Source organism: Eleutherodactylus coqui, chromosome 7, assembly GCF_035609145.1.
Source record: "Eleutherodactylus coqui strain aEleCoq1 chromosome 7, aEleCoq1.hap1, whole genome shotgun sequence".
In the NCBI taxonomy this organism is placed as follows: domain Eukaryota; kingdom Metazoa; phylum Chordata; class Amphibia; order Anura; family Eleutherodactylidae; genus Eleutherodactylus; species Eleutherodactylus coqui.
The window spans coordinates 129,642,498-129,655,511 of NC_089843.1; the positions used below are offsets into that span (position 1 = coordinate 129,642,498).

The 13,014-nt window shown below is 41.4% G+C and overlaps 1 protein-coding gene across 4 annotated transcripts in view; it reads left to right on the plus strand.

Annotated features, from left to right (window-relative positions):
- Nucleotides 1–13,014, plus strand: part of ZNF827 (zinc finger protein 827) — a 142,903-nt gene that overhangs the window by 13,217 nt on the left and 116,672 nt on the right. The gene's annotated exons all lie outside the window — the stretch shown is intronic.

Sequence of the window (13,014 nt, forward strand, 5' to 3'; positions counted from 1 at the left end):
GTGAGAATCTCAACCTTAGTAGTTACCGTGTTTCCCCAAAAATAAGAGAGTGTCTTATATTAATTTTTGTTCAAAAGGGTTTAACTTTTTTTATATGTATAGCTGTATGGACACTATTTAAATTGACTTTTTTAATTAACTGTTAGCAGGGCTTAATTTTGGAGTGGGGCTTATATTTCAAGCATCCTCAAAAAGCCTGAAAAATCATTTTGCATCCTCCAAAATTCAGGAAAAATCATGCTATGTCTTATTTTCAGGGAATGTCTTATTTTCAGGGAAACGGTGTACCATCTCCTCCTGATGTCTCATAACATTCCCATAGACTGCCGCATTGCAAATTTCTGTGTAGCCCTAGCTACATAAAGCCACTTCTGTATGCATGAATTGTGTGGCATTGAAAGTTACAAGACAGCTATAGGCACCCAACAGCTGGGAAAAGTTGAATATGATTATGCCTGTTACTTAACAATTGCACCCCATTGGCACTGTTACACAGTAATTACTCCACTTCTCTTGACTTCTTGCATCAGGCATGTCATTGCATAAATAGCCATATAGTGATGGCCTATCATAGCTTCATTGTTCTAGCTAAATCTGGCCATGACGGTGCTTTGTTACATGTCTGACGTTCTGCGCTTCATTGCAACTGTGCAGATATTTTTAGGTTTTTTTTTTTAACTGGTGGTTTATGGGTTAAAGTCTTGTGCCATGCCTTTTGCGCTCACCTTTCCCACTCTAACCTCACTTCCTGTCTGCCTGGGTTCATGAGATTACACAAGTGACATTCCATTGCACAGCGCTGCCGTTAGGAGGGATCTCATCTGCTTGACGTTTTCAGTTTACACTGTAATACTTTGTTTCCTTTTTGCCCAGTGAGCAGGATTTGTTTATACACATTGTTGCAAATATGGAGGTGAGCTTCCTGTTTGCAGCTCGCTTTCTCTGTACAATGAATGGTCAGTGTTTAGTCTCATTCCCTTTTTGGGATTGGTGTCTGGTGATCTGATGCCTTTTCGAGGCAGAAGGATAACTTTACAGTTAAACTGCAAGTGCGGTCTACAAGTTGGCCCATGTTATATTGTGACAGTTACTCTTCAGTGTGATTTTTTATTATTAGATTGCTTCTAAGGGCTCATTCACGCGTAGAACACTGCATGGATTACCACGCTGGGAGTCGACTATCGTGGCGTATGGCAGCGATAATGCACTGCACATGACAGCATGTTTGTTTCATTTTTTTTTTTAATTCCTTGTCTTATGCATTGCATATGGACAGCATTGAATACCCTACCCATAGTGAACAAAAAGGGCTGTTCGTGCGTGATGGTGAAATAGAGCATGCTGCCATCTTTTTCATGTGCGTATCTACATGCAATGTGTATATGTGACTGGATCCATGAAGATCAATGTACTTTCATTGACTCCACATACCCCGTATTACGCGGGTGTGCATCGTGCATGTAATATGCAGTGAAAGCACGCCTGTGTGAATGAGCCCTAAGAGAACAGCTCTAGACTACAGCATCTGATGGAGCGTGTAAGACTCCTGTGTAGAGATGAGTGAGTATACTCGCTAAGGCACATTACTCGAGCGAGTAGTGCCTTAGCCGAGTATCTCCCCGCTCGTCTCTAAAGATTCGGGGGCCGGCGCGGGTGACAGATGAGTTGCGGCGGGGAGCAGGGGGGAGAGAGAGATCTCCCCTCCGTTCCTCCTCGCTCTCCCCCGCTGCTCCCCGCCGGCGCCCGAATCTTTAGAGACGAGCGGGGAGATACTCGGCTAAGGCACTGCTCGCTCGAGTAATGTGCCTTAGCGAGTATACTCACTCATCTCTACTCCTGTGGAATCCAATAGAAAGAAAAACGTGGGCCCCCAAACATATAGACTGGCACATTATACACGCATCTCAAGATCATTGGGGTGCATTTTGCCAAATATATTAAAAGCCGCATGTCTCTTAATACGTTTGGTGCATTTTGGAAAGTGTTCTAATCAGAAAGTTTAAATCTGCATCTCTTATTAGAGGTTTCAGAAAATTTGCGCTTCAGGGCTTGTTGGCAGCGCACTGCACGTAACTCCCTCCACTGGAGCTCGCAGCACTACACAATGCAATGCACACTTGCTGCGTGCCATCAATCCCATACACTCTCTTGTGTGTAGGCACGCATAATACGTGCCAAGATAGTACATGCCTCGTTCTTTTTTTGCGCGTGCATTTAGCGCCCTGTGTGTGAGAGCTACGATTGAAAGTAATGTAAATATTGGTACCGCGTATTATTGATACCGCCATATCTGCGTGCCTAATACACAGTAAAATACAACCATGTAAGAGAACCCTCAGTTAGGATTAATCTGTCTAAAATTTGTACACTGTGCCCACCCGCAGTAAAGCACGACCCTTTTCCTCTGCACTTTTTGGGATAGCTGAGAAAAGTTGCCAATTTTTTTCACAAAAAAAGTGGCATGCACCATAATTTGTGACTTTTGTAAGTTCAATCAGTTTAAGCCAAAAACTGGATGAACTGGAATATAAATTTGAGCTTTTATGCCTCTGCACGAAATTGGAAGCACACCAAGGTAAATGATGGCCCATATACTTCCCTGCGTGCCTTATGATTTCATACAACTCAGAGATTGTACAGAGTTGTTAAAGTGGTTGGCTCATGAAGACAACACCCGTTCCATATGTCTTATTAAGATATATGGGGATCTTGGAGTCCTGTCCCCCGCTCGGGACTCCTCTGATTCGGAATGGAGAGTCACTCTGTATGAATGGCTCCCATTCTGGCTAATTCACTTCAACCTTGTGTTACGAGGTTGGCCATTCATATGAATGACTGCCATGTAATGTTGCATTTCTATGTAACGTTCAGATGACTGGCTGGCTATAGTTTCGTCCAGCAAAATCAATCACACTGGTCACATTGTGAAAAAAATGCTGGGTCCCATGCTGATGAGACGAAGTTTTTAACACTGTAGGACCACAGACTTTTCCTCTTTTTCTTCCTCTTTTTTTTCTTTATAAATAAAAAACAGTTGCACAATTTTGAGGGTTTAATTTTTACAGCATTTACAGTACATTAAGGCCGCCTGCAGACGAGCGATTGTTCATGGCGTTGTCCATGGCAGTAATCCGCACGCAGGTAACGCATGAAACGCTTTCCATAGGATAAGTATGGAAAACGCAGCCCGATGTATACGAGCGGAAATCCACTACGATTTTCCGCTCACGTAATAAAAATCGAGGCATGCTGTGATTTGGTGCGAATTTCCACAATAAACCTTCCATTTAAAGTCAAAAGCTGCGATAAATCGCAGTGACTTTAAATGCAGTGGAAATCCACTTGCATTAAAATGCAACACCCGTGAACAGGCGACCTAAAAATGGCAAATGAACTTCGTACTATGGGTCAGCACAATTACAGTTATAGCAAAATAGTTATTATTTTTTTCTATTTTTAAAACTGAATTTTTTTATCTTAAAAATTGTATTTTGCAGCCATATTCTGAAAGCTGTAATTCTTTTATGTTTTTTGCTGATTGGGCGATGTGAGTGCTTGTTTTTTGTTGGGTGATCGGTAATTTATTAGTCTTTTTGATCACCTTTTTATTCAAATACTTTAAGAGCCAGGATAACAAAATATGCAGTCCTGGCATACTGTACTTCTTCTAATTGGCCTCTACTTTGTGAAATAAATATTGTGATTTTTAAAAAAATGTTTTCAATTTTTTTTTATTTTTTTTTCAATTTTTTTTTTAAGGTTTGGACATTTAAGTACACAGTGATACCATATATGTTAGGGGGGTTGCTTGTTTAGATTTTTTAATGGGAAAACAGTTTAACTTGTAGACTATTTTTATTTTTTTACTGTTCAAAAAAGTTCATCAAAACCTTTTTGTCAACTTAGTCCCTACAGGGGACTTTAACTTGTGATCACTTCATTGCTTGTAATATGTATTGCAATATTTCAAGTGTCACGGGCAGATCGTGACAGTTGCCGTCGGGAGTTGATTGATGTGTGTATGTATGAGTGGCGTTCCGACGTTTTGGAACACCTACATTTTTCAAGTTATTTTTTTATATTAACACAGTTTAAGTCCAGCAAATAGCGTGAAATGGTTCAAAATTAAGTTTAAAAACATAAAAATATTATGAAATTGTAACCTAAAGTGCAACAATAGTCTGAATTTATGGTTTTAATTAAGTGCAGCACAGAAAGCGAGTTATGGCTTGAAATTGTAAGCAAACTATTCCCACAGTTTTAATTTTTGTAGATTACTTTCAAACCTTCTGATTCTGTATAACTAGTGTTGGAACAGACAGACACATTGCTATGATAATGGCAAGAAAAAGGCAATTAACCAAAGAAGACAGGCAATTATAACCCTTAGTAATGTAGGTCTGCTCTATAGAGAAATTGCCAAGAAAGCGAAGGTGGCAGTCAGTTCAATTTCTTATACCATCAAAAGGCACTTGGAAACTGGAGGAAAATGAGGGGAAGAGATCTCGCAGACCAAAGATTGCTAAGATAGCAAAATTAAGAAAAAAAATGACTTGCCTGAGCCAAGCAGCACTTTCAGTGGACTACTGAAGAGTGGGAGAAGGTCTTATAGACTGATGAATCAGGATTTGATATCTTGAGTACGTCACACAGGGTTTTTTCATGCCGTCGAGTAGATGAATGGGTGGTTCCTAATTCTGTGACACCAGCTGTCAAACATGGGATCTACTGCTGGATCCAGAGCTGGTTAACTTTCACCGGCTGATTGGCACATTGGACAAAGAGGGCTACACCAACACTTTGATATGCCCTGCAATACCCACTGGTGAACGCCTAGTTGGTTAGGGGTTCATACTAGAGTTAAACAATTATCCAAAACATACTTCTAGGTTATGTCAGAACTACTTAAGAAGCATCTGGTAGTCAGACAATGGAATGGCCTGTACAGTCTCCAGACTTAAAACCCATTGAGCTTGTTTAGGATGAACTGCACAGAAAGGTGAAAGAAAAGCAAGCACAAGTGGGAACTTCTGCAACGATGTTGGGGAAAGAATTTCTGAACAATAACTGAATGTTAATTGTAGAAATAATGCCTCAAATGTGTCAAGCTGTTATGTCAGCTAGTGGCGGCGACTTTGAAAAGTCAAAAATCTAGATTTAATTTGCTTAAACAAAGTTAATCCATTATTTGTATTCATTTTAGCGTGTTTATTTGTTTTATGCTTTCATTTCAAAGTACATACAAGACATTAAACTGTGTAAACATTAATAAAAATTGACGTGTTCTGAGGCGTTTGACCGGTTTTCTGTGTGTGTGTGTGTGTGGGTATATATGTATGGGTGTGTGTATGTGTGTGTGTGTGTGTGTGTGTGTGTGTGTGTGTGTGTGTATATATATATATATATATATATATATATATATATATATATATATATATATATATAATACTTTTTTTTTTCACACCATATGGACAAAAGTATCTGGACACTGCATGTTTTTCAGAAAAACTGCTTTATTATTCTATTTAGTAAGGTGTCGGCCCTCCTGTTGCTTGTATTACAGTGGCAACACGTCAAGGCAGACTTTCCACAAGTTCTCTGTAAGTCTGGGCAGGCACAGCTCACCATTCCTCATGCAAGGTTGTACTTATCGCTCCAGTTCGTCCCACAAGCACTCGATCGGATGAGCGAATAGTTATTACTGAGCAGCTTTTTCTTTTACCCATGCCCTTCCCAGCATCCCGTTCGGCAAACTCAGTATTTAAATATTTGCTGATTTTCTGCAGTGTCCCAATACTTTTGTCCATATAGTGTATGCATACAGATACATTCAGGATCTTTCTTATAGGATCACAATGCAAGCACTAGATTTTCAATTTGTTTACGGTAATATAGGGAAAAGGGGCGAAAAATTGGATAAAATAACAACTCTTCTAAGTACTTCACCTTGTACTGTAATTTAGTTGGTGTAGCCAGTACAATTTACCACAATATAATCCTCTAATTCTGCCGAAGCTACTAAATGTGTACATGTTACTTGTTGAGTGGTGTAGCAATCGTGGCTTAGAACAAAGGGTTTAAGCCTACCTTCTTTAGCTGGCATCTATGTTGCATCTGTGCCTGGAAGTCAAGCATTTGAGTGCAAATATATATATTTTTAATACGTTTAAGTACTTTCAGAATAAGCTGCTGTTTGTGTACATGAAGAATAACAATGTATCTGGCCATTATATGACGTGTATAGGGCATTTATCAACAGTTACCCCTGTGAACACTGTAGATCTATTTTTCAATTGTATCTGAGCTGGTGGGAGGAGACAGCTGCTATGCTATCTTCTATGCACTGTACACAGAGAAGACTGCAAGTTCTAATCTCTGTGGCAGATGCATAAATAACTGAATTGGGGAGCACACTACAACAGTACTGAGCAGTGTAGGCAGGATTTCAGTAGTTGAAACCGTAAATTACTCATCATCAGCAGCAGTTTCTGTCCCCTACTCCTCTCTGCTAACCATAGACTTCTATGAGCACCAAGAAACATTATCCTATTCTACTATCCTTATTTCTGTTACTATTGGCTGCGTAACTTGACAGGCAGCGGATTGCAAATTAGAAACAAGAGAGACCCCTAGTGGGCCAGCACTTCAGAGTCATTTTCAACACAATATGTAATTACAGGTAAATTAAGTCAATTTTGGCCTATACTATGCCATGCTTGCTTCTGGCATTGCATCAGAAGCCAGATCCTATTAGTTTCCCATGGTAGGTATATTGGTAGCTGGGCAGGGATCAGAGAAACCTCTGATTTTGGTTGTGTAACTCCTAAGTGGTTTAGAGGGAAATCCCTATCTTTCCCCCCAACCATTTCACCATGACCCAATCGTGGGAGTGCAATGGGTTGCTATGGTAGCCGCAGGACTCACAATGGCCTCTGAGCCTGCCATCTATGGAAGCCTGTTAGGCTGTGCAGAGGAAAGGTCTCATCTTATACAACACACTGCAAGAGACATTGAAATGTATTATATGAATAACCCAAGTAAATGGGGACTAAAATAAACGTAAGTTAAAAATATATAAAAAAAACAAACTAAAAAAGACTATTTTGCCTTATGTGTGTTTTCCCCTTTAAAAATAACTGAAATGAGAAGTTTATCTTGCTAGTTGACCCACACAGTGAATGCTGTGAACAAAAGTCAAAATTGGGAACTTTCCATATGCTGCTTCCTAAAAATATGGAATAAAAAGTGCTCCTAAAATTGTCTGAACCACAATACAGTACCAATAAAATCTATAGTTCGTCCCCCAAAAACAATCCCTTATACAACCCTGTTAATGGGATAACAAAAATATTAAAGTCCTTCGAATACAATGACGCAATAAGGAATTTTTTAACTGACTGTTCATTCCAGAAAAACAACCTTATATCGATTTCCCCATCCATAGAAGAATAGGAATGCACTGGCTCTTGGAGTGGAGCAAAACAAAAACTTTCTTTTTTTAAACTGCAAAGATATATTAAAACAACCTATATACATTGGGTATTGCTGTAACCATCTGACCCCGGGAGTGTTATCATCTTATCTCATATTGCATAGTGAGTGATGTAAAAGCAAAACCTATAAAACCATGGCAGAAGTTCTATTTTTGTGGGGGGTTTTTTGTTTATTTTTCCCCATCAACCTCCAAAAAAAATTATTAACAGGCATTACCATCTGGGGCCAACATGGTCATGATGGGAACACTGCTAGAAACAAGGTGGCTGGGAGGATGGTCACGGCTGAGTGTGATTTGGGCGCTATTTCCGTGAATCCCTTAAAAGTCAATGGAATTTGCGCAAAAGGCACAGAACAGAGAGCTACACTGTTTTTGTAACTCTGGACACTACATATAGTTGGGTGGGTGGTGTTGGGGGCCGGATCTCAAGATAGGTGTGGGACCCACACCTATTGTATTTTTATGGTATGTCCAAGTAATATGCCATAAAAGTTCCAAATGGGAATACCCTTTTAATAAAAGCTATATAATACCTTATATGACAAATCCATTTAATGATAAAAAATGTAATAAAATGTAAAAAGGTCATTAAAAGAATAAACTTGTTTTACAAAAGTAAAGCTTTCATGCAGCTATGTCGAGGAAAGAAAATTTGGCTCTTGGAATACAATACTAAGAAAAAGAGTGTGGTCAGCTGGAACTCTCAAAGTACAGTTCGTAGCGCAGTGGCCTGGTCTGGTACTGAAGCTTTCTTCCATTCACTTTAAACGAAGAAAAAAAATAACCACTTTAATACATACTGAATCTAGTAGAATTTAGTAGACAACACCACTAAATGTCAAATAGACTAAGAAGACCAAGAACTGTGCTGTGTATGAACACCTCTGACCCAAAATCAAAGACTACTACATCTAACAAATACCAAAGTTTATTGTACATTTTATAAAGACACACATAGGCTAAAAACAAAATACTGTACAAAATGTGCAGTAAGGCCGGGCTCACGTGAGCGGACTCTGGCTGTGAGCCCGGTCGGTGTCCCTGCATACGGCACTTTACCGTGTTGCTCATGACGGTGGAGGCTCGCAGGTATGTTTTTATTTCCAGCACCATCGCTTAGTGAATACGCAGGTACCCACAGTCTATACGCAATGCTAATTGGTTATTGGCTGCGTGTCGAAAGCCTCTATTGATATCAATGGTGGCCGCCTGCACGGATTCCGTGGTAAAATAGACTCGCGGAATTCACAATTCGTATCTGCGAGTGTGAAGGATAATTCTAAAATGCATGTCTTTCAATGCCCGCGGTTTACTGTGGAAAGTCCCGCGCAGACGCTGATTGCGGAATCCCCAATTCAAATCCGGTCGTTTGAGACAAGCCTAAAGGTTACCTCAGTAGGAGAGCTAAACGCCCATGTCTCTCCCAAGTTGTTTTGTACAACACCAACATACAAATAAATATATACATGTTCCAAATAAAAGGCCAGTACTGATAAACCAATAGTAATGTGGACCAATGTGTAATATAATAGTAAGTGCAAGCCTACCATTGAACGTGTATGTTCCTAATAAGCCCTAATGCTGAATGACCTGTCACAATATAACAGAAATAATGAAGGCTATAAGTCCTAAAGTGCCATCTGTGATATATGCAAAAATATAGAGCATGTGCAAAATATATGGCGATCCTTTAACCCATTAAGGACCAAGCACTGTAAATTTATGGCGCTTGGTCCTGGGCTTTAAACCCAGCCGACTATAAAAATGCGGCGCGGGTTTAAAGCCCCTGCTTCTGCAATCGAGCAGGAACATGTCGGGTTGTCAGCTGTTAGTCTGGAGGAGAAGGCAGGAGGGGTTTTTAACCCTTTCTGCCTTCTCTTTTCTCAACGAGCGCTATGTACTAAAAAGTGAAAGTGGAAGTATAACTTCCACTACATGAGCCGGCGGTCACGTGACTGCTGGGATCCCCTGGCACAGCAGAGCTGCAGGGTCCCATCAGACCCTGATCAGCTCTGCCAGTGACTATTGTCACTACAGGGGGATGTTTACTCTAACTGGGGCTCCTATGGATGCCTCAGCTACAGTGGAAAAGTGTCAAATACAAAAAAAAAACGTGAATGTCCCCCAGAGGTCTTATATGGCACAAACGGCACCTACCTAGGAGAGAGTCTAGTTACAATGTAACCCTGAACCATCCATAACCTAGGAGATAATCCTGAAGTTTGGAGATAGTAAAGTCTGAATCCCATTTGTATGCGTTAATGGCGCTATCATGACAGTACACAAATACAACATAAATTAAAATGCTAATAGGTCCTTTCAGATATAATAGTTTTAATTGGCTCCATTTAGTTACCACCATATGTCAAAAAATCTCTCATAATGCCATTCATATGGCATATGGGTAATAGCAATGAAAGTCAGGAGAGGATACAAGAAAGCCATATCATTCATGCATTCTCCCGTTATCTAAACTCTTACCTAAGGTCAAAGCGTCTCCTGGTACCATTTGCTTGACATAAGTGTTGTGCCTATAAAAATCCTACAATGGTGAATGTACACAAGTAATGTTCATGTATATTGATGGCACAATCACAACATGATGAATCTATATACTAAAACTAATGGCATGATATTGAGATGTAGCTAAACTAAAGTTCCACCATATATTGGAGAATTTCACAGTATTGTTAATGTGGCCTTGGAGCGCCACCTGTAGAAGAAAAAGAAACGCATTGAAGTTTTTGAATAACGAATTTGCGGATAATTTATCAAGAGGAGCCTTAGAAGGTAATGCGGTGTCTCGCACAGCGATCTCCAGTAGACTTGTGTAGTAGAGCTTCAGACAACTACTCATATTAAGCTAAACCCTTTCCAATCCACTGTCTGACTTCTGTAGACATTATGATTTAAGGCTGTACAGCTCCGATGTTGGAAGACATCCGTTGGGGTTCTCTTACTGTATATTGCCAGCCTCTCTGCTGTCAGAGTCTATCCAACGTGTCACCTCATGCAGTACTGGCTTTAGCCAGCATATAGCGCCGTGTATAACAGCAGAAAAAGAGTAAGCCCCCTTGGAAAACCAGGATACAAATTGGGTAGGAAAGGGTTAATAGTCTTGTTGGAGTTTTGTTTTTTGGTATACGATGGCTTTAGATCAAGCATATTTTCACCTTTATCTAAGACTTGAGTTCACCTCTTCTGAATTCCTTTTTTCAGGGTGAGGTCCTCTCTAAACCCTGTAGTAGCTATGTAAATCTAGGCCCATCATACCTCTATTCTGTACCTGACTTGATACCTCCACTGAGAAGATCTGACAATAACCAGAGCAAAAATAGGCAAAGTATCAGATAAGAGGTTGTGCATCACTGGAGCATGAGGAGACTAATAACATTCAATTCAGGGCAGCAATTAATCACAATAAGCAGAGTGTTCTTGGCTTACTCCCCAATGCAAATTTGTGGCCTATTCTAAATTGTTACACTAAGCAAATACCTGCCAATCCCAATCAAACGCTTCCACTAATGTATGCCCCCCACACACATTTAATTTACTGTACCCATATGTGTCTTCATAATGTGCATTTTGTTCATTGGTGTCAACCAAGTTGATTACGTATTTTAGAGCTAATCAAGGCTGTTAAGTATAAAATGTTGGCAGTTTTAGTGGCATTCCAGTCAATTTGAATGGCTTTTGTCTACTCAGACATGCAAGGAGTTTAGCATTATTTCGGTTACACTAAGGGCTCATGTCCACGGGCAAAATAAGAATTAAAATCCGCAGCGGATTTTAACTCTTCTCCTGCCCGCGGATCCGCACCCCATAGGGATGCATTGACCACCCGCGGGGTAGATAAATACCCGCGGATGGTCAATAAAAAGGATTTAAAAAAAAATGGAGCATGAAAAAATCTGGACCATGCTCCATTTTCATGCGGGTCTCCCGCGGGGACGGCTCCCGCGGGCTTCTATTGAAGCCTATGGAAGCCGTCCGGATCCGCGGGAGACAAAAATGGGGATTTACTCACACGCTCCGTTTCTTCTCTTCGCGCGGCGCCATCTTCTCTCCGTCGCGGCCGGATCTTTTTTCTTCGGGACGGCGCATGCGCGGGGCACGTCACCGACGTCATCATGCGCATCCGCCGAGCCGAAGAAAGAAGATCCGGCCGCGACGCAGAGAAGATGACGCCGCGCGAAGAGAAGAAACGGAGCGGATGGGAGGTGAGTTTATTCTCATTTATTCCTATTTTCAGCGCTCATGTCCGCGGGGCAGGAGGGACCCGCTGCAGATTCTCCATGTAGAATCTGCAGCGGATCTGATTTTCCCCGTGGACATGAGGCCTAAGGGTTTGAAGGGTATTCCAATGTCATACATTTAGGCCATAGATGTCTGATAGATGCAGGTCCAACATCAAACTCCAGAACAGGGATGATCCGTGACAGTATTCTGATGCAGCGTCTTTATACGTCCCATTTTTAAAGCCCAGTAGCACAAAAACACGCCTATTAGAACCATTGGTTCCCGATGGTGTGTTCACATGTGTGTGCTTTACAGGTGTGCAAACGCACGTACCTGCAAAACATAGGACATGCATGCACCATAGGTCTGTGGTGCGTGTCAATATTCCCCAGCAGGAAGTCCCCTTGTCACTGAACACTGTGACAGCACTGTCACAGTGATCAGAGCCAAGGGGACTCCCTGTGGGGAGAATAGAATCCCCTGCCACAGCTGGCAGAGGATTTCTTCATAGAATTCAATGAATGGTCAAGCACTGCCTGTGAGTGTTCAAAGCACTCAGCCAATCACAGGCAGCACTCAGCTGTCATTCAATGAATGGCTGAGAGCTGCCTGTGATTGGCTGAGCGCTCAGGCAATGAGATACAGTCCTTTGAGCAGGCTGGGATTTTAAATCCCCGCCTGCTGAAGGAGCTTCAGAGCAGTGCAGGGAGAAGACAGGCTGGATGCTCCTGGAGTCGCGGCAGCTGAGGAGAGGTGAGTATAATTTTTTTTATTTTTAACACATTCTAGGGATGATTTTCAGGGAAGGGCTTATATTTAAAGCCCTAACCTGAAAATCCCTGCAGGGCTGGCTAGCAGCCCATTGCTTTCAATGGGATTACAGAAGTGCCCGTCCCATTGAAAGCAATGGGAGAACTTCGCGATCCTCTGTCACAGCTGTGGTAGGGGATTCTTTATTTTACAGTGCTGTCACAGTGTTCAGTGACAAGAGGACTCCCTGTGGGGAATATTTACACAGCAGCAGCGGAGAGGTGAGTATATATATATATTTTTTATTTATTTAGTTTTTTACACAAACAGGGATGATTTTCAGGGAAGGGCTTATATTTCTAGCCCTTCCCTGAAAATCACTGCCGGGGTGCCGTCATCCTATTGCTTTCAGTGGGGCTGCTGGCGGCAGCCACGGCCCCATTGAAAGCACTGCTGCACGGACCCTCATTCACGGGTGTTTGTGCACGTAAGTGGGTACACGGTTTGGTGCGCACTTATGTACGGCACAC